Genomic DNA, 20,532 nt, shown 5'->3' with positions numbered 1-20,532 from the left:
ATGCTACTGGCCTTCAGCATACAAGAGGGCTAAAGAACAAAACAGGATTAAAATATTAGGTACACATATAAAAATAAAGAGAAAATTCACTACTGACACAAATGCGAGAGACAGAAGAAAAAATACCATAATTATCCAGTAGAAGTGTTTTACATTTATTTTCACATTCCTTTGATTCTTGAAGTATTAACTAGGATCAATGCAAGTTTCATGGAAGACAACACCTGTATATGGAAATTCAAACTAAGCTTTTAAAGAATAAGAGACATAAAGGAAATGGAGGTTAACCTATCACTGAATTTAAACTCAGCCAATTCTGCTGACAACCTCTAACTACCAAAATTGTTCAGCTGAAGGATAAACAAGTATCTTCACAGAACCAAAGCAGATACTCTGTCTAAACTGAAACTTATTTTGCAAGCCTAGCTACATAAATATCCAGAAATACTTCTTTTATTCATATTTGTCATAACTTTTGAACTTTTGTTGAAATACTTGTTGATCTCATTAGTAAGAGAAAATTAGAACCACTTTTGCAAAAACCGTGAATCTTTTGTTGAAACTAATATGAAAACTTTCCAGATTAAAAAAAGTAATGTTAATTTTCATTATTTATTCAAATGCAATTGGTGATATAGAAAATTTATCAAGGTAAAGATATCTCTTTGAAACTGAGAACTCAGTATTCAGAATCTCAATTTGGAACGGCCATTTAGTAAGTAATCAATCAAATAAAACCCACAAAGAACCCAACGCAACTATTTAGTCAAATAATTTACTGTAATTAAAGGGCATAATTATTTTGGAGGACATGATATTCATCACAAGTAACCATTTAAAAACATTCATGGTGTCATAATTCATCCAACATATATTTTTACTTATCTGGAAAGTGAAAAGGTCAGTCCTTCCTTTTGTTTCTTTCTTTCTTTTCTTTTTTTTTTTTTTTAAGATCTACCCTCAGAAATAGGGCTCTAAATGATGTATATATTTGTGTAATGTAAAAACATTTCACAAGGTGAATAAGAACAGTCCTGGGACTAGAGGAAGGCCAGAATATCTATGGCTTTCCAGAGAAGATAGAAATTAAAATTCATCCTTGTTGACTTTTACCCTTGTTATTGATATTTCATGAATCTAACATGTCTTGTATAGAGGTGTATTTTATGTAACAAGAGTATTAATTTGCATAACTCTAAATAACAGGATAGCACTGCATATCTGTGTCATGTGTTTAAATTTAGAGGACTTCTTCATCTTATCAAGTCTTCTGGGATAATATGAAAGTAGGGAGATGGATGACAACATTGAGCTTGGTCACAGGTAACATTTGGGCATCCACTTCTAATGAAATTTGACATGTTGAATTAAGTGCTTAGTTCCTAATGTTGAAAAAATTATATTCTCTACACTCAATGGAAGTGTGAAAGAGAGAGGTCTCCAAATCTGCCTCCTGAGCAAGTATCTAAAATTAGTTTTTAGATATGAGCATCCATCATGGACCACTGTAGCAAAAATGCTAAGTCATAGTCTGAACCAGCGATGGAGCACCTGGTGGGAAGGCAGGGCCAACCCAGGGGAGCTCAGGTGCATGCAGTGCACCTGAGTGACCAGAAGGGGGTGGAACCAGGATCCACCCCTTCCCAGACCTCATTTAAGGGTTGGCAGTGGAGGTGAGAGTATCTCTCTGGTGATCCCTGCCTACTTGGGGTGTTCTAAGGGTGAGTAGCTCTTCTTCCTTTGTTTTTGTGTTCATGGCTGCTGCATTTGGGCTTGTTCTCATTCTCTGCAGTCTGGGATTGTGCTACCCTGGTACTATTCCTGTACTTTCCATCATATTATAGCGTTACAACCACCAATCTCTTGTTTTCTTTGGAAATGCTGGAAGTCTTACTACTTACCTCTTATATATTAATTTTAAACAAGTGCATTTGCCTTAAAAGTAGGAAATAGAGGTTTAATTCCTACATTAACAGTCAACTGGGTGCATGTCTTCAACTACTAATTTGCTGTACCTCATACTGAACTCTAGTAGTAATGTAGAAACTTCTCTTTCCTATTGACACTGTCTTTCAAGAATGAGAAGATGACTGGACTGTAAATAAAACTGGAAAGTCCCTGATTTTCTTCACTTTGTGCTTTATGCATTTTTTCTTACTGTAGGGAACTATATGAAAACTATTTCTGAGCACTGTAATCACTTGACTACAGAATGAGACTCATTTAATAACTGATCACTAGCATTTTTGATACAAAACAAGTGTTCCAACTAGAACCATGGAAGAGTCATTTGTTGCTATCCAAAGAAGCTCAAAATGAAATTGAAAATATTTTAGAGTGTTTCAATACCAGATTGTCATGGGCAACCACCAGTTGGAAGTAATCTTTCTTTTTGGACTCTCTTTTTTTTTTCCTGAATACTCAGGAAAACCTTTCTCCACGTGTTGTGTTTTCCTAGGCATCTAACTCTGTTCCTGTTGAACTGGAAGTGTGACTTTGTAACTCGGACTACATAAGTACTCTCCTGAAGCAAAATATTTAACTTTCAGGGTCTACAGAACTGTTTGACATTAAAAATCTGGCTCTGCAGCCATCCCTCAAATCCTTCTCTTTTTCTAATGTTCTGGTTACCTCAAGCCGGAAAGCAGACTCTCCAGTAATGTTAGGTTGTCGCATGTGATTTGAAAAACACTTCCAGCACCTGCAGAATTCAAGATGACTGTATAAACCATAAATATCTATAAGTACTGAAAGGAGAGTCAAAAGAGTACAGAACCAAGCTCTTTTTAGTGGTTTCCAGTGCCAGGATGACAGGCAATGGACACAAACTGATACATGAGAGGTTCTGTCTGAGAACCGGGAACACTTAAGTGTTGGATGGGTGCTGGAGCCCTGGTACAAGTTACCCTGGCTATGGAGTCTCCTCCTTGGCTAAAATCTGAAAGCTGCCTGGACGTGGTGCTGGGCATCCTGCTCTGGGTGTCCCTGCTGGAGCAGAAGTTGAACCAGGTGGACCTGGAGGTCCCTTCCAAGCATAAAAAGCTGCTTTCATGTCTTAGGATGCAAACCTTGTCAGGTTAGGGGCTTGCTTATTTCCCTGGCTGAGCTCTGCTGTTGGAAGAGGCATATTAACAGTTTCCAGCAAGAACTATGGAGTTCTTACAAGTTCCCATGCCCTAGCAAGTCATACTCACTTATGTAACCACTTGCTGTTGAAATTTCTTCTTTCCTCAAGAAAGAGGGGCCTCAAACACCAAATAGACAGGAAAGCTGGTGACAATGTATTATGAGATCAATCCATAGATGTATCTATGTTTTTTGGTTGTTTTTTTTTGGTGGTGTTTTCACTTTCTGTAAACATTATACTCTAGCCAGCTGCTGGCAGCTTGCTCTTCTAGGAGTGCTAACCATTCAGTTCTCTCCTTGCCAGGGTTAGCAGCATGCCTGCTAGTGGTATTTTCCTCTTGTAGGTGCTAACTACCTTTTACCTCTCACGTTGCTCAGTTCGTTAGCAGTTTTGCAAGACCCGATGCACATCCTGCATGCCAGAAAGCTCCTCCTGTTTGTCTTGCTGCTCCTAAAATAAAACTGCTTTCCCATCACCCCTCAGCTCCCAGAAGGACAGGGTGTGCGATGGCACTGAGGCCAGCAGGCACGGGTGCTGGGGCGGGTGAGCTGGGTGGGATGTGCGGAGCTGTGGGCCCATTACTGCGAGGTCAGCATGTCTGTCAGGCTGGGGCTGTGCCCGCAGCTTTCGGGCTCCCTGTCACTTCCAATGACTTCCTTTTCAGCTGTTTCTGTGGCTGAGGAGGATGGCCTGCAGGTGGCCCAGTAGCTAGCTGTCTCCGGAGCTGCCGGGGAGCCGCGTGTGTGTGTGACCTGAATTGCAGCGCCTGGGCTGAAGGCCTTCGTTTACATGCAGCGTGCGTAAGCAAGAGGCACAGAGTAACCCTGCTGATACGGCTGTTGTATAGCAGTTATTGCTTCAACACATTTAGACACAGCACCTCTGTAATTTGTCTCGACGTGATATCATCTTTTGTCTCAGCAAACTGACCCTTTTATCTGTCTTAGTTCTGCTTTCTTTAGCTCCCCCGGTTTCTTGCCAGCAGTGACAATGGACAACGGCAAAGAGGGGGAAAATAGAATATTCAGATGGTGACAGCAGAAATAATAACTGACTTCAAAGTTATTCACAGTTTTGAGGTGTTTGTGGATTTCTCTTTTGTTATTTTGCTTTTAATTGAAGCATGGGTAGCATGTATGAGAAATGCTCCATGTGCTACATGACAGTTCTCATTCAGCTATTTCAAAACTGCTGTGAATCTCACCTCTGAAATGACATGTAAAGAGTATATTACAGCTCCTTCTTAAAGCAGTACTTGGCGTGCTATTTTCACTTTAAAATACTTGTGTTTATTATATATTTCTCCATATAGAGACAATTAAAATGAGGTATTAGCGTAGATATTGTTTTTAAATTGTCCTAATTGCCTTGGTGAGCTAACTGTTCCTTTGCACTCGTGATAAAATGCTGGGACTGATGTAGGTTTTGCCTCCCAAAAATGAATTTTCTGCCCTCTTCTTAGTCTTCTCCAACAGAGGAGTCAATGGAGAGTGGCAGTGACTGACTCTTGCGCTGAGGGATTTCACTTTTGTTGTATGGGCAGCTTATTTTGGCCAGGGAAATGCAAATAATGCCAAATGAGATGACCGTGGTTTTCTCCACTTTGCTATGCTGTTGACCCTGAGACATTATATGGGAAATGAGGGTAGTTCAGTAAACGGGCAGTGAGCAGGCTTTCACTGTAACTCCTGAAAAGTTCTCTTTAACAGCTATATCATGTAACACAGAGACATAGAGATATGAAATGGGAAATTAATATGTAATTCTGATACAAAATACATACCAGTAATGATAATGTGAATATAGAAGAGAAGAATATGCATAAAAGAGAGGGAAATACCCAAGATCAAGAATAAAGATAATTTCAAAGAATCTAAGGTAGGAATTCCTACCTTAGTCCACCTTAGTGTGTTCGTTGACTCAGTTTCAAAGAAAGATTGAACACAGAGGAAGGCTGAACCCCTCTTTTGTTATTTTAGTCAATAAACAGAACTTTTCAATCTGAACAAATTAATTGGATATAAACAATCAACATTATCTCAGCAGAGCAATCACAAAAAATATCTTTATTGGCTCCTTGCCAGTCAAAATGTTGCTTTACCCAAAGAAAGTCCTATATCTCTCTTTTACACCTCTGACATTTCCTAATCCTGTAACTTTCACTTAGCTTAATGCTAAATTGACCTAAACTGCCTGTAATAGTAACTCACATACGTTAAACTGCTATTCATATTTTTACCCTATTATATCTCTTATGTTTATCATATTTAGCTTTCTGTATTATTGTAAGTTAAATACTATGCCTGGACCCACTAAAAGGGTTAGGATTAAATGATAGGTCTGTGCTGTTCTATAAAGAAGATTTTAGGATTTAGGATGGAGAGTGACTCTGAATAATAATAATAATAATACTGCAGGTTTTACCTCTTCTTTGCTTAGTTTTCTTTTTTCTTTTTTTCCTCTGTAAATTGGTAGTTTGCAAATATATTTTTAAAAATGGTACCAAGGGCTCCTGTGGCACATTCTTCCTCCCTTTTTACTGAGTGTTTATGAGACAAGTCAGAACAGTTATCAGCAGTTTTCAATAGTATCAAGGGTATTGTTTTGAATATTTTCAGTGGGCTTTTTTTTTCTTTCAACCATTCTGCGATAGAGACTGAAAGTAATATGAAAATAGATCAAATAAGCAGGATTTCTGTAACAAAGTGTTATGATTATTATATCACATTTGAAACTATTAAGGGGTAATATTTACAAATATTAATCTTAGGGGCTTGAGGAAGAGCCTTGGTCTCTATCCACTTATTTCCATTGTATCAAAGGAATTTGAATTTCCATAGTTAATTTTAAGCAGAGGTTTTTCATCCTATTTTCCAATCAAGGGATGAAATTCTGATTGTCTCTGGGCAATGCTGTGCTGGGGCATGTGGCTGTAAGAGTTTAAAGCTAAAGTGTTTTGCAAAACATAGAGAAAAGACATGAAATGGTACAAAACCTATCATTAATTCCTATCCGCCAAAATAAATAAAAGTTTAAATGTGACTAAATTTTGTGCATGCTGATTTTTATGTATGTGGAAAGCTGGGGCTGATGAGAATATGGTGTTTTGGGATGAGACAGCCTGCCTGAGCAGCAGAAGCAAGTGGGTCATGGGCAGGCAGAGTTCAGTAAACAACAGCATATGTGCCTCGCAGTGCTTCTTGCTGCTCCCTCAAGCAGAGTCTGGCTAGCCAACCTTCCCAGCTCGAGAGTGAGCTCTTCTGACCTTTATCAGAGCAGAAAGCTGCTGACATCGGGGACCTCAGGGCTGCAGAGGTGCCCTCCCTTGCCTACTTCTGGCACATCTAAAAGCGGGAGGTGATGGGGACAATGTGTGTCACTACGGCCTGTGTTGTGTAGGAAGATGGGAAAGGAGTGCTTTCCCCTTATCTCCAGATCTGCTTGGTGACTTTTGGATGGATATTTTATAGCACTGACTCTCCCAGGGGAAGTCCAGCTACTTTATGAGCTGGGGAGGAGTGAAGGTGCTGGCATCTCCAGTTCTCAGGCTTCTGTTCTGACTGTGACAGGCATTTACATAACCATCTCATGGCTACATCACTGAAATATCTAAGATTAATGTATGGGACTGTTCTCTGCTACCACGTATTATAGCATGTGTACATATAAACATTTGTAATGTGTATGAGATCATGGTGGAGATGATTTCATGAACAAACTACCAGGGGTAAGGTACATGATGAATATATATTTTTTTCTGTAACCATGATTTTTACAGGAGTATATTCATAAGTGCACACTTAGGTCATTCCAGGTTTAACTGTCATGAATATATTTAGATCAACTTATGACTGCCTCATTTTTTCTTAATTCAGTTATGATTAAATGTGGATTTTCAAAGGCAGAGAAACTGGATCCTTCAGTTTTCCAAACAACAGAAGCCTCGAAAATTCAGCCAAAAATTCTCACATCTAGCCTAAAAGTAGGGCATATCTTTGAGGCAGATACCTTATTCAAAATTTTCAAGTGGTATAGAGCCCTTTTGTCCCTTGGTTGCTTCAGTTTTTACGAGGGGGACTTGCATTTCCATTCTGGCATTATCTATTTGCCCCTTAGATGCTCTTGTGCCAAATGTGGTAAGAAATCTTTTCCCCACTCTCTCACAGGTTTCAATAAAATCTCTGTGTGCCAGGTACAAACCAGCTGAATTTAACAGGCATAAGTGTTTTAGCTGAAATGGAACTAATGGGTCAAAGTCTGGGGTGCAGCTCAGCTCCAGCAAACTCGATCCCCAGGCTTGGCATGCTGATGGCTTTTAAGTCTCAAAGCCAGGAGAGCTCAGACTTGTGTTCTGTGGGAATGGCAGTGCCTGATGCTTTTTGGGGCTGCCTGCCTTTGGCTTCCCCATCTGAGAAGGGTTTTCACCAGAGGTTGAGGGGCACCTCATGTCTCCCCAGGGCCTGAGCAAGGCTCAGGCAGAAGAAGAATTGCTACAGCTGAAATACTGGAACACATTAGCTGCCTTAATTCGATTTCTGAACTGTCCTAAAGCCCCCCTGGGGAAAAGGTATGTTTTTAACTATGCTATAATCTGTTGGTAGACATGTGGATTGTAATTTAATACCCATCAATTGCCTGGTGTTAGGTTCCTCACTTGCAATTACTTAGACTGGATGAAATGTGTCAAAATGAATAATGTCCTGTCTATATGGAGATTAAAAAGTGTTAAAAACGTTTTTTATCTTGGCAAGGTAAGGGTTACGTTTAATTTATAAAATATTTTGCTTTAACAGAGTCTGTGCACAGAGGAGACCTGTGCAGAGGAGTTCCTTGCCAATACAGACATAAGAGTGTTTTTGACAGCAAGAGTTAAATGTCACTACTGGAATAGTGTGAATGCTTTTTATTCATAAAAAATAGCAACATGTAAAATGAAATAAAACCTACAAGTGAATGAATGACTGCTAAGAATAAGACCTTATGAACTGTAGTTTTTTATGGTTCAGTCCCCAACTATTTTTAATTTTCTCCATCCTGGAGATCGTGTCCCCATCACAGGGCTGGCAGAAGTGATTGCATGTCCACACTTCAGCTGCTGCAGGCAAAGTCTCATGGCATAACCCTGATTCTTCTTCACTCCTTGTGCAAGCATGGCTGTTGGTGCTGGGCACTGACACACATTGCTTTTCTGCTTGCTCTGCCGCGGGAGAGGTAACCTCTGCAAAAGGTGAAGCACACAGTTGGGTAATAGCTGCAGGAGCTGCTAGAGTTCATCTGGTGAATCATTTCTTTCTTGTCTTCTAAAAAGGGATTTCTGCTAGGAAAGGAGGATTTTTTTAAAAAAAAATTATGTATTTGCATTAAGTATATGTCCAAAAAAAAAAACCACAACAAAACAAGCATATCACCTCTCCAAAAAATAATTTACAAAATGTAAGTCTCAGAGATGGGATAATCCCGTGTCTCCACCTCTACCTGGAGTCAAATATAAATGCCCTATGCAACTTGAACACAATCAATCAACATCATCTTTTAGGTATCATGATCAGTGGTCAGGGATCCCTTTTCTACTCTTTTTTTTTTTTTATAAAAAACAGAGCCATGAATTAAATCACACCTATCTAGCATTTTTCTTCAAACATTATTTAATGCTTCATTCTGATGTGTGGGAAAACTCAGCTTCACTTTAGAGCACTATTATTCTGACCATTATACATGGACTATGGCAGAAGCTTGTTTTATCCGCTGTTATTCCCTTTGATGCTCTCTGCCTCTTTCCTTCCCCTTAGCAATGTTCTGCTTCACTCCCGGAAGCCCCTCTGCAGATCCCTGAGCTTTCCTGGTTTAGCTGCTACATTTCTCCTGCACTCTTGAATCCTAGTGATGTGTGGTCCTTAAAATTCAACGCATGCCCTGTATGGTGTCTCCCACCTTGGGTTGTATCTTGCTCCTCTCTTGCAGGGAATGCCTGGGGAGGAGAAGAGCACAATCTAATAAGGCAGCCTTCTTAATTCCTACCTCTCTGATCCTTACCTATTCATCTCTCCTGACACTGAGTTTTGTTGGCTTGCAGCCTGCTGACAAGCAGGCTCAGTGCAGCGCAGTGCTGGGAGGCACCGAGCAGCACCCTTGGGGCAGCCCAGCAGTGCTGGCAATGGCAGCACTGCTGCAATCTTACTTTCCTGAGGCTGGGGAAAGAAATGAGGCATTAGGACACGTGGTGTGAGGAAAGGGAGATGTTTGCTCTCTGATAGATGTGATATGCTTGCAGAACATTTAGAAAGCTTTATTTGGGGCTTTCTTTTGTCATTTTGATAATAACTGAACATCTGTATATTTTTTCTTCCAATTCATATGCAGATATGCATGTAGCAGAGAGGTCTAACACTGCTAAAATCCCAGAAAGTGGAGGCCTTGCAGTTTTGCCTTTCATTCATTGCAAGCTCAAGATGTTTGTTAATGATGCCAGTGCTCTGACACTTTTCTTTTTCCAGGACGCCGATTTACAATTTAACATATGAGCAGGGATGCTGCAGGCAGTGGAGGAAGGGTGGAGGGAAAGGTGTTTCCCACCTCAGGGGGTGCAGTTTGCCTTCTGAGGGGCTGGACTTTTCACTCCTTACAATTAAAACTCTTTTCAGCTGTCTAAAAACCAAAGGGCTACTGAAGGAACTAAAGGTTATTAATTGTTCTCAGTTATTAATTAGGTGAAGCTGCACTTTAGCCTTTTCCAGCCTGTGAGATTTTTGGCAGTTTCCTTTGCTTATCTTTTGATCTAAATGGCAAGTGTCTGGTGTCACTGCCCCCCAGCTGGAACGAGAATGACTTCTGGCAGTAATCCTTGTCTCCCCAAGGACCTGCAACATTTCCATGTCATTGTCCTCATCAAGGGAATACGGTGCTGATGGCACAGATCTTACCTTGTGTGAGCACTGCTGCTGGCACTGCTTGATACAAGAGAAGTAATCCCGGGCACTGGATGGAATCACTTAAATAGAAAATTTCTTCTTTAATCCCATCAATAAGTAATGGCCATACCTCTCTTTGACTGAGCCCCTCATGGTCCACAGTGTGGGGAGCCACCCCTACTGCTCCCTAGGCTTGTGCTCCCCATCTCCTTCTGAAGGAAAATGAGGTAAGTAACATCAGATAGCAGTTTTGGGATGGTGAATTCCACAAGTATGTCTGTGGTGTGTGGGAGTGTGGAGAGAAAATGTTTTTGTTATCACTTTTACCTTTACTTTCAGCCTAGGTCGTCTGTTGCCATGTCCCACACTGCTGCTGGAGTCATGTAGGCCTCTTGTCTTGCCACTCATCTCAGAATGCTTCCTGCTTTAGCTAGATTTTCTCTTTACTGAACAAATACAAGTGCTCTACTTAATACCTCTCTTTTCATACAGGTTGTTTCTAACATCTTCCAACACCATTTTCCTAGTCAAGAGTAAAGATAACATTGTACCATAACTTTTGCAGTCCCAATTTACCCACCTGTTCATGGAAGTTCTGCATCAGGAGAGGCTGAGATAATCGTGTGTGTTACTATGTTTGCAATTAATTCCCCATGACTGATGTTCTTTCTGGTTTGTAGTGCCATGTATTTGTCAGTGTTAGATTTTATCTGCCACTGTGCTTCCCATTTGTCTGCTGGTGGGATTCTTTACAGGCACTTCCAACCTCTATTATCCTCATAGCTTTCTGTCTAATGCAAATATGGTTGTTAATTGCTATTTGCATTACAACAGCGATTACATCTTGCTGTTCTTTAATTCCTGATTTATTTATGAATATTTTCAACACTGACTTAGCATAGAGGCTTTGCCAAGGTGAACATGGACTATTTATTTTGTTACTTTGGCAGTGTCTAGTCTTTAACAGTTCTTTGCCACCTGCCCAAAGACAACCTGATTTTCTTATTAGACTATGAAGGATTTGTCAAAGGCTTTAAATTCCCAGTACAAGGTGAGAGACTGCACTACTTCATTTAGTCTCCTGTTCACACATACAAGAATTAGATCTATGTAGACATGATTTATCTTACTTTAGCTAGCCTAGCTCATTTCATCATATATCATTAGTGGAGGTGGTTGTTAAGTTACATTTGCTCAGCATCTGCTCATTGGTACTGTAGTCCATAGAACCTTGCTGCCTTCATTAGCTATGAAAAGGGTAACAAGTGTCCATACAAATCTGCACTTGCATATTATCTGGGATTACTATTCTGAGCTAAAACCTCATGTGGACTTGCTTAGCATTTAAGAATAATTATACTGAAGTAAGTATTATGGAACAGGCTTTAAAGCACTTTCCTCCCAGGAGCTTTTCTACATGAGAAAGTCATATAGGTAGGACAAAAATTTTAAATTGGTTTATTCTATGGGTGCTGGGCTGCCTCCAATCACGTCAGTTTACCACTTGGGAAATGATTTTCAAGTGATCTGAAGAGGCTTAAAATACTCATATTCCAGGTAGCTGTGCCCATAAGGGAGAGCTGGACCAGAAGAGCTAGCAGTTACCTGGATGCATACATTTAACTACACTGGCACTGAAAAAAAAATCATGTTAAGGTCAAATCTTATATTTCAAGATACAAAACCAACCAATTGACCAACCAACAAAATAAATACTTAACACATTTTGTGTCTAGGCTTGTATTTCTAACTGGTATTTAAACCAATCTGATAAAGTAAGTTTGAGAACAGAATCTCCAAATGGATTAAAAGGAGCATTATGCCAGTAAAAAACAGACTTCATGTTTAAGTGAATATCTGACAATTCTTATGACAATTATAGTTTGCTTATGGTCTGCAGAGTATATTTTATGGTTTTTCTATATTACTACTGCCAGTTTCTTACAACTAAGTGAATACAGTGTAAGAACACAAAAAGTATGTATTCTATATTTGACTGAGCTGATTTAGATTTCAGGTCTCTGGAAAGAGACAGAAATTCTAGATGTTGCATGTCTGGGCTGAGACCATGTGTTTCATTTGAAATTCACTGATGTGTCTTGAATATTTTAGGGGGTATTTCAGCATATTTCTGTGATATTTTCAGAAGCAGTGTGCCGTGGTGAGACCATTTATACCATCCTGCCCCATAAAGATGCAGTGCTGCCATAACTGTGAGCTTTCTGTACTTTGCAAAGGAAAAGCCAACAGCAAAAGTTGGGGATCTGCCTTGCAATAGCTTTCATGCTCATGAAGGAAATTGAATTTAAACTTCTGTGAATGACTTCCCCAAAGGTACAATATTCCAGTAAAATCCACCACCCTACTTTTTTTGTGAGATGTGTAATCAACAGCTCTATGCCCATTTAGAAGTTCTGATTTGCCTAAAAGAACAAAAAGTAAATTAAAGTAAATAAAGTGAAATAAAACAAAATAAAAGCACTTTGGAATTTCTGAGCATGTCAGCTAGTGACCTTACAGGGGAATAGCTGCTATTTGATGATGTCTATGTGCAGAGAAGTCAAATAACTTTTGTCCTTTCTACACCACGCTGCTGTTACGCTACTTTACACACCTTCTGTCTCACTCTTAAGTCTCCAGTGACATACTCAACCTACAATAGTCAGGATAAAATCATCCACAAGTCCACACACAGATCTGTAGGAACAAATTAGTAGCCTGGTTTGAGTTTGCTTTTCCTTTTTTTTTTTTTTTTTTTTTCCTCTGCTTAAAAAGGTATTGGGGCATTATATGCATTGGAGTAATTTAACTACTCTTTGTTACAGGTAGAGTGAAGAAAAAACATGAACCTGTGTATGACTGCCCGCTTCCTTGTCCACATGCCTGGCATACACCTGTCACAGCAGAGAATAATTCTGGCATTCTACTTTCTCACCCATTAAAGAGTGGGTGAAATCTGGGGTTGCAGTTAATTAAAAAAAATTTTGCAGAACAGCTTTTCTGACACAGTGCTGATTGAACAAAGTTGGAAGGTTTCACAAGGAGTGTGTGTATATATATGTATATCTAATACAGTCTCACAATAAGTTATTAAAATGTTTGGTTTTCAAGGGTCAATATATTCTGTGTTTGATATAATATACAAACTGAAATAATGAAGCAGAAGTAAATATTTTTATCTTTTAAGAAAAAAATGAGAAGACATTTTAAAAATATTGGCTTTTTCTCCTTATTTTCTATTCTCTGACTACCCAGGCTTTCTTCAAGCCTTGTCAGTGCAGCTTCAACAAGCTCTGTTGGTGGCACCATCCAATTCTCTAACTTCTAGAGAAGTTTCTGTGTCTTTCTGAGAGTAAGAGGAAGATAACAACTTGTAGGAATTTATCAGTAAATGTATATATATTCATACATATGTACACTTTCACATGCTATGTCATGATGTTTATTGCTACCTCTACTCCTGCAATGATTATTCTAATTCAATTTGTAAAGCTTATTTTGTTAACATATTATTTCCACCCATGAGTATGTACCTTCTCAGGAAATTGTGTCTTTCTTATCCATGAGCTCTTTCCATGTTTAAATTTTAAAGTCTCTTCAAGTTGTTAAATGTGTGATACTAATACTATTTTGCACACAACGTTGCAAATCAACCTTTCCAGAACATTAAAATGCACTAAAACTTGACAAGTCTTCAATCACAACTTGGCCCCAGCTTGCAAGACTTGAGTGACTATATAGAAAATTCTCAATTTATAAAACTTTATTCCAACCAAATTATATTTTACTATACAAAAAGACTTGAAAACACAGTTAAGAGAAAAATGAAATAGATTATATTAATTGGTTTTGACAAAAGCACCCAAGTAAATTGAATTTATTGCAATTGTTGATGCTAAGAAAAGTACTTTTACTGTGACAATTTCTTTAATGTTTCCTTGGAATCCACTTGCAGAATATAGTGACTGCAGACATGCTTTTATGGATGGTTTAATCCAAGTCATTGCTATGAGGGTTGCTCCGAAAGTAATGCCTCCTATGTTATTATGTTTGCTCAGGACATCAAAGGCAGGTGTTAGTGGTATAGCAGTAGAGGGTGAATCTTCCCACCAATATTCTGTTACTTTTTGTTGCTATGTGACAGATGGCAGCAGAGGGGCAGTCTGACACAATGGCGTCTGATATGGAAGTGCATATGAAGCAAAGGTGTGGAATTTGATTCCTCTGTGTGGAAGAATGGCACTGTAGGGGAACTGATAGGTCACAGCTTGAACTGGTGAAGGGTTGTGGCTGGCCTAGGGAGCTCAGGCAAATTTTTTGCACCTGTGCTCCTTACGTGACCAGAAGGGGTGGACCCAGGGTGGAACTTCCCTGGAATCACAGAAGGGCCAGCCACTAAAGGGAGGGCATCTGTTGTGTTGGGGCTGTTTCCTATGAAATAGGGCCATGTAGCCAGAGAGCCCTTTCACCAGTTGGGTGAGTTCCATTCTTCTTTTTTTTTGTATGACTAGTGGTTTATGTGTGAGTAATTTGTCTGGTATTGCCAACAACCTGTCAGAGGTAATTTTGCTTCTTCATAAGGAGGACAGGCATCCATTAACATTCACTGATATTTGCTGAATGTTTATGGAGGCCAAACAGTGGATGTGAGCATGATGAGGTGATTGGTGCATTTTGGCAGTGGTGACAGTGGGTCACTTCTGCTTGTGCAGATTTTTATAAGCACAGCATATAGGCTCTTGTTCATTGCTGGTGAAAATGCATAGCTAGTGGTGGTGACTGTTGAAAAATGGTTTATTGTAGCTGAGAGTTCACTCTATCAAATAGTGTTATTGTGCTCTTTATAGCTGTCGTAATTTCCATGGAAATAAATAGGAGGCGTTACTTTCAGAGCAACTGAATGCTATGCGTCACTGAAGTGGGAGCTATTTTCTAAATGAAGTCTGTGCTGTCTATGTATCACAAATCTGTGAGAAGAAACCCATAAGATCTACATTATATAAGCCCTAAAATCTTGCAGGTTAACTTCTTCAGCTGTGTCAGACGCTGGAAACCAATCATCAGCTGTCATGAGCTGCTGTCTTACTCTAAAGGGACTTCAGGTGTGGACTAGGAAGAAAGCCAGATCATGTTATTCATTTCGTAGGCTTGTTTCCAGCCTTATCCCAAGAGTGTACTGCATACTAGTAGTGGGTACAGGCTGGCATGTAATGACTGCATGTGTGTGCACTGGAGTGTATGGTCAGGGCTTGTATCTATGCCTCCTTTTAATGACAGAACTGATTTGACAAACAGGAAGAGATTTGTGAGCTTTGGTGTCAGTAAGTCATCTGAATTTACCCATTCATCTCTTAACAGATGATATGTGTATTATTTTCCGGTAGGAAAACTCTGTCAGGCAACTGAAAGACTTTCACCAAATAAAAGGAACCTGTTGTAGCTCAATGGGTATTAACTGACAAAACGTTAATATCTCCCTGCTTCTGTTTCTTTCTTTCCTGTTCTGGAAAGCGTCCTTATATAGCAAACTACTTAAAGAGGCCTCTTTATAGTCCTTTATTAAGACAAAGATGCTGATGTGTTTGCATGGTTGCAGTGAGATTCAGATTCTCACACCTCATAGAATTAGTGAAGTTGCAGTCTAGAAAAAAAAAAAAAGTTCTACCAATAGAAAGGAGGGGTAATTACGTCAGTAGCAGAAGCAACTGCCAGTACAATTGTTCTAGTCAAATAGCCCCACTCCCACTCTGACCAGCATGGTTGATGGAGGTCTGCAACAGATGCTTCTCACTACTGTCAGTCACAGAAGACATGTAGAGAATGGCTTTCCCTCTTTCCCAGGAGAAGTGATCTTAAACATGTTTACAGTGCTTCTCTGAGCCATGGCCTAGGCTTTTTAAACATATATAAATGAGCAGTTTAACAAAGGAATTTGCATTCTGCTGGAGCCCTGTCTTTAAATTCAAGGTGCTACCCTTAATACAGCAACATTTTTCTTCCTTGATTGCACGTACCTGATGTTCCTGCAGGCACGTTTCTGAATGCTAGTCGTTGCAATTTGCATATTTATTTTAACTCTTTTAAATTGTGTCTTTGCAACATACGATGATAGAATTTATCATCCCAAATGACATTCTATTTCTGGGGGGTCAGTGCTTTGTGGCTTTTGTTTGAAGTTGCACAAGACCTACAGATAAGGGCAAGAGATGAAAAACGACTGTATATCTTACGATCAGCATCAGAAACCTTCACAAGGAACAACAGCAATAACAACAAATTTATCCCTCCATGAACTCCATAGGATATCATCAAGCACTGCTTGCATATGTCTTTAAGTACTTAATATTCTGGTTTTGGTTGAGCAAAAACGTTTAGGAATCACTGTTACACTGGACTGGTGTAAGTTTTTCTAATAGATTATTATGTCCCTGACAGCAACAAGATGAAGGTACAAGGAACACATTAATGATCAATTACGGGAGTATCTGCCTTTTGGGCAGTGATTCACCATTTTTATATGCTAGTCATTTTTAGCAAAAAATGGCACATAACAATACATGGAGATATGAAAAAGAGGATTACTGTGTTCCCTTACGAATATTCTTTGAGCAGTCTAGTGGTTTAAATGTTGAGCTTGGCCATGATTGGAATAATCATTAAATTTATTACAACTACGTGTAATTTTTTTGATTTTTTTTTTTCATGTATATTTGAGGTGAATGAGTAAAGGGGAGTCATTGCAGCAATGTAAATGATATTTCAAAATTCTTGCCCTGTATGTAAAGGGAGGCTGAAACAATCTTACTGTATTTCCTAGGACACTGAAGAACATCACAGAGATATGTCTTGCTCCCCTGTCCATCAGCTGCACTTATTTTGGCCTTTGAAGAAGACTGGGCTCCTTGCTTTTAGAAGTTTTTCAAGTTGAGTAGTTTCTTCTAGCCCTTCTTCTGAGGGCTTGCATCCTTGCATTGTACGAGGTTAAACAGCAATCCTGTGATTCCAAAAATGTGAGTTGACTATTCCTTGATAATATCTATTTGGAATAATGGCCATTTATTCAAACCAAAAAAACTATCCCCTAATTCTGTGCAATTATTTCTATGCCTTCACTTGCCATTAAGTCTTTAAAATGTATTTCCAGTGCCAGTATCGTCACGTAACCCTTTTCTTGTCTAGGGATTGTGTGCAGTGAGGGTCCCTGGGCAAGTTACATAAGGTCCAGTGTGTGTTTTTTGGCTAAGTATTTTACAGCAAACATTTGTTCTAAGTGTTTAGCTTTGCTTAAGTGAAAGGAAGAGCCTTACTTAAGCTACCAGTCATTGAGAACAAGCAGATGCAACTCCATAACGCTCCCTTATGGTATACTTCTACTCAGTATAAACACATGGTAATTTGACTTAAGAAAAACTACTGTGTATTCTGTCCTCTACTCCAACATGTTAGCATTTTTGTATGTATATTTCACTTACATTTTGTCACTGTTCTCACATTAATGTCCTTGTTTCTTAAAGGAGCAAGCCAAAATATTAACTGGGCTGATCTCTTTGAATGTCCCCACAAGAGCAGAGGGCCATCTCGCGTGTCCATGGAAAGACAGCACAATGGGTGTTCATGTATCTATTGAATGGACAGTCAAAAACTTAAGTACATGGGCCATGTTTTGTTTTGGGAGACTGTCTATTGGTTGTCTTACGATCATGCCAAGATGACAGTAGTTTTTTGCCTACTGAATAAAGGTCTTTCTCTAGTTTTATTCTACTTTTTTGTTTTGTTTTTTGGTTGATTCAGATGCCGTTTGCAGGAATGGTAAACAGATCATGTAGTAAACTTTTCAGATTTGTACATCTGAAGCTTTAAGATGGGATGAATACAGAAGAAAATGTATTTTTAAATGGCTTTCTCGTATTACTTGGTGGAGTTTCTTGCTGAGAAATAACTAGGAGCTCTTTTGTACTGAAAGGTTTTGCACATCTGAAATCTTGAGATCTGACAGGAAAGGGAGAGGAGTACATAGTGATATTACATCCTACTGATTCTCCGTCCTCTAGGGTTAGTGTCTGACACAAATTAGACCTACTTAAATTTTAGATCAAATAACCTTTACTTGTTTGCTTTTGGTCTGGGGGTTTAAGCTGTTCTGAGTCATTGCATTCTCTACTGGAAATGAAACTGGCAAAAAAGTCCCATTGAGGTGCTAAATTCAGAGTGCTTTGCTGTGGACACCAAGTAACACACTGCAGCTGGAGACTTGGCTGTGCCAGGGTTCTGCAGGACTTAACCTCGGGAGGGATGGAGATGTTCCACCTACTGCTCAGGGAGGCACCTGTGAGATGGATGATGAGAAGAGAGGTCTGATGTGGAGCTGACCCAGCAACAGTGACAGCACTGAAAAAGCAAATCCTGATTAATCTGTGTCTCTATCCAAGTTACTATGTATAAAAAGTGAAATGCCATGAAAGCCCCCTGGGTATTGTTCTTTTCCCTATTGTGTTTAATGACTGATCGGTTTTATAAAATAGGTACAACTCTTTGATAATGCTCATATAAGTACCTGTTTGTAATCCTTCTCATAACATCACATTTTAACTGATGGAATTTATTAACATTTATATTACTGTAGAGCTGAGAGACATCAGCTGGGTTGGTTATAGCTCTGTTATGCTAGGTACTGTAAAAAGAGACTATAAGCCTGCCAAATGAATCCTAGCTCTATATATTTATTTTATGAAATACATCTTCTATATTTGCATTAATGGGAAGTGACAAAATGTTGCAAAATTGACCAGCAGTTTACAGCCTCTTTATTTTTTAATTAAAATCATAAATATGCTTCTATGTAGCAAAAGGGAAGTTTACTAAAATGAACTCAGAATTACTTAACAAACTTCCTTCCTTCCACCCACAGCTACATGAGAATTTTCCATGAAGATCTAGAAACAATTTAGCTTTTGAAATGTATTGGGGAATGAATGAAGAAATAATCAGATGCTTTTACCATTTTAAACTAATATACTAGTAGGTGAAAGATTAGCTTTTCAGTGACACATAAATAATGACTCAAAACATACAAATAATGCCTTTGTCAGTTGTCTAGGAATAAAATATCACTTTAACAGTGATGTGTGGACTGAGTCCTTCAGACTACTACATCCTAGGTAAATAGGAATAAAATTTTATTTTATTTTTGTCCCACTCTAGCAGCACTAATGTAAGAGCATCTAGTACGTTGTACCTGCAGATGCTGTACTTAATTCAAGTTCTTTCAGTTTAGCTTATCCTCAGCCCAAGGATGGGCACATAAATAACACAAGTAGGTGGCAAGGCTGTGGAAGGAATCAGGTAAACACTTCCAATAATTGTGCTCGTTTTTTACATTAGACCAGTATTCTAGGAGTTTTTGGAGACACATACTTTAAAGATGGATTAAAACCTATGAAGGGTTATTTATTAGACAGACTATGATAAAGATTTGATATAAATAAGAGAATTGTTCTCACCAGCTATCCTGTTTACAAAGTTCAGAATTTCCCTTATTCACTCCATGAAATGATGATCCTAATATTTGATCAGAAATTGGTGCAGGATGTGAATCTTGAATCCTGTGTGTAACTATAACCTTTTAAAGAATAACCCTTCTGAATGTCCCAAGTTATAATTCTAGGGTATAGAAATTTTAGATTTTGCAATAAGGCTAGCATTTCGTTGCTAACATTAATGGAATATAAATAGTTTGTCTCAAACCTGGAAAAGAATGTAATGGTAGAAGGAATTCCCAGTGACAGCAGTCAAAACTTGATGTTACCTTTGCAAAAAAAAAAAAAAAAAAAAAGTATAAATCTTGCAATTTCTATGTCCTGTGCCTAGCTCCAGCTGCCTGTAAGGCTGTTCTTTCAAATCCACCAGCAGACTTCTTGCACATATAGAAGCAGAACAGAGCTATCAAAGATAACAGATTATTTGGCAACCAGGCACGGACTCAGATGTGAACAATCCAAATCATTTATTACAGGTTCTCACATCACTTATACACATTCACAAGTTTCCTTTTTTTAGCTCTCACCCACCTTTACAACCTTCCCATCCACCTTTACATGTCAACAAGGTATTCCACAAACACTTCTTAACCATGCGTGCAGGTACTTATCGAATCAGAGCCATGAGACATTCCTTTTATTTTTCTTTTCTTCTGGAGTTGTCCTTGGTTCTCAGCCTTGCTTTTTCATGCTGTCTATCTTGCTCCGCAGCTTCTGCTCTGAATAGTCTTTCTTGTATTCCCACAAGATTACTGGATAAAAGTGAAAATATTATTGCTCTCAATCTGCAACTTGAGTTCAGCACCTATTAGACATCAGATGCTCATGGGATCTTAACATTGGGTTTGACAAAGTCTTAGGAGACTAAGATTCAGTAGTTCCACCTCTCCTAGAACTAGTTATCAATGAGGATGAAATTGAAGTTGATGTGTCTGTCATGGAAGTAAAATTCTGAGATCTG

The 20,532-nt window shown here is 38.9% G+C and overlaps 1 long non-coding RNA gene across 2 annotated transcripts; it reads left to right on the top strand.

Moving 5' to 3' along the window:
• LOC110396940 lies at positions 1,558-17,879 on the top strand. 2 transcript variants are annotated; one of them, XR_002437382.1, is made up of 5 exons: positions 1,558-1,721; positions 12,182-12,248; positions 12,861-14,511; positions 16,853-17,045; positions 17,550-17,879. It is a non-coding gene; the product is annotated as an uncharacterized LOC110396940 (long non-coding RNA). The 2 variants fall into 2 exon arrangements; XR_002437381.1 differs by having other exon boundaries at positions 12,182-12,369.

Source organism: Numida meleagris, chromosome 3, assembly GCF_002078875.1.
Source record: "Numida meleagris isolate 19003 breed g44 Domestic line chromosome 3, NumMel1.0, whole genome shotgun sequence".
NCBI classification, from domain to species: Eukaryota; Metazoa; Chordata; class Aves; order Galliformes; family Numididae; genus Numida; species Numida meleagris.
The sequence above is the reverse complement of the archived record's forward strand: the minus strand, read 5'-3'. Positions and strand labels throughout refer to the sequence as shown.